The sequence below is a fragment of the Protopterus annectens genome, chromosome 2.part0 (assembly GCF_019279795.1).
Source record: "Protopterus annectens isolate FY-2018-M chromosome 2.part0, PAN1.0, whole genome shotgun sequence".
Lineage (NCBI taxonomy): Eukaryota > Metazoa > Chordata > Ceratodontiformes > Protopteridae > Protopterus > Protopterus annectens.
In genome coordinates this window covers 1361642568-1361645067 of record NC_056728.1, presented here as the reverse complement: position 1 = coordinate 1361645067, position 2500 = coordinate 1361642568, and positions in this window count along the sequence as shown.

The following is a 2500-nucleotide window of genomic DNA, read 5'->3' as shown; positions in this document are numbered from 1 at the left end:
TCAGCACATAGAATATTCCAGTCTCTGCGGTAAATGTCCTGCAACATCCTAATGTTACTAGAATAAGTAACTGACATTCTCATAGGCTTGCAAGCATTTCCCATTTGCAGCAGCAGTGGGTTTCCTTCAGAAAAATAGGGTTTCCCCTCCATATTTCTCCTCCCAGAGACCTCCATCAGGGTACCCTGAAGCTCATCTTCACCATATCCTGTCTGCATAAATCTCGCCTTTAACTCACCAAGTTCCCCCTCAAATTTCATATAATTGACTGTTAGTCTAGATGTTCTAAGCCCTTGTCCCCTTACAGTGTTTTTAAAAATATGTTGGGGATGCATGCTTTGTCTATGAAGATAGCTGCTTCTATAGCAGTCTTTCCTGAAGATCTCTGTTTCAAACTGCCCTCCAGCCTTCTGGATCATCTTCACATCCAGAAAATCAATAGCATCAAATGAACTTTTCATGGAGAATTTGAGGAAGTTTGTACTCTCATTCAAATAGGAGAAAAAAGGTGCAAAAGATAAGTCATCACCTTCCCAAAGGACAAAAAGATTGTCCACAAATCTATAAAATCTCAGGGACCCTTCAAACTCCCTCAGGAGGTGTTCTTTCTCACACATAGCCATTACAATGTTGGCGTAGCCATTGGCACAAGAAGTGCCCATGGCTACACCATCCATTTGTTTAAATAAAACATTCTCAAGCATAAAAATGTTATTCTTAAGAATCATTTCCATAAGCAATGATAATAAATCAATACATTGTACATCATACAGGCCATCCTCTATTAAATATTGTCTGAAATATTCTATACCTATCACATTAGGGATGACAGTGAACAGAGACTGTACATCCATAGTGATCAACATCATCTTCCTGCCCATTCCTAGAGACCTAGTGTATGTATAAAGGTCCCTCAAAAATTGTTTGGTATCCAATAGAATATTACTATTCCTCCTGAGTATAGGTTTTAAATGGCATTCAACATATATAAATAGGGGCTACATAGACCAGCCCCTACCTGACACAATGACACAATGGGCCTCATGGGTGGTAGCTTTGGCTGTTTATGAACTTTGGGGAGCCCCTGTATAATAGGTATAACTGGATGTTTAATAGTAATATACTTAAACAAATCTAGACTAATAATTTGGCACTGTAAACATTCAAATAAAGCATTGTAGATAGACATATTACACTTCTGTACCTGTTGGTAATCAACTTTTTGATATAACTTGTCATCATTTAACATATTAAAAATGGCATCTCTATAATAATTATAGTCCATAATGACCAGTGGTCCTCCTTTATCTGCTGGTCTAATTGAAACAGAGGCATCATGGCACAAAAAATCCAAAGCTGCCCTTTCCTCCTTACTCAAATTATTAAAACATTTATTAGAAGCATTCCCATCATGCATGTTATATATCTCCCTTGCACAAGCTTTTTCAAAAGTTTCACCTGCTGCATTATTAACAAGAATATAGCTACTAGGTTTTTTAAAACTATTTAAAGGAGAGTCATTACCATTAGCATTGCCAAACTGCATTTTAAGCATTAAACTTCGTGTAAATGTTTTTAATTCCAGAATATTGTCTGTAATAGTCATTTTACTTGCTGGAATGAAGGACATACCTTTGTCCAAGACTCTACTCTCATTGTCCTTCAACACCCGGTGGGATATATTCCATATGTGTTTGTTCCCTTGCTGCTACATCCTCTTTATGGTCATGGCTGTTCTTCTTCCAACCATGCTTTCCGCTTCATCCGACCCCTGCTCTGCAAACAGTTGCAAAAATGCACCTGTCGAATAGGATATGGCATGGTCAAACTCGTAGTGGGTACAGCATTTAAACTAATACTTCGCTCATTAGTTTGTAAGTTTGTAATACAAACTTCATAGCCGCTATGCTTGCTACGTGCTCCTCTCTCAACCTGTACATTAGCAGCAACCCCCACGCTGCTCCCAGATGAATTAGAAGGGGGCGTGTCACGTATCACATCCATCTCACCCATAAACTCCACCTCCTCAGTGACTGTGGTGAGTATAGCAGCTGATTCGACCATCGGCTCAACAGGAGCTTGTTCAACAGTCAGATTGACAGTTCGTTGATTGCCACTATTAACTTCATCATTATTGCTACGTTCTCAGTGCCAAGCAAAGACCCGCCCATTAGCAAAGACCTGCAAGACCCTATGTATTTTTTTCTTCTTGTAACTGAGAAGTTGCTGTTCATAAGCACTGACTGTCTCAATGACAGAACCAAGTTTTAACTCTACAATAGACTGTGGATATTTCACACATAGTTCTTTCTGCATCCTATAGACATTAGATGATAAATCAGCCTCTTCAGGCTTAAAATAGTCAATAAGTAGTTGCATATAACTACAACTAGTGTCAATATTAATTTGTTGCCATTTTAAGAGTAGATCTTAATACAGAGTCACATAGGTGGGCATATTTAATACCCGTAAACCACGTGGGACAATATTCAATTCTAAA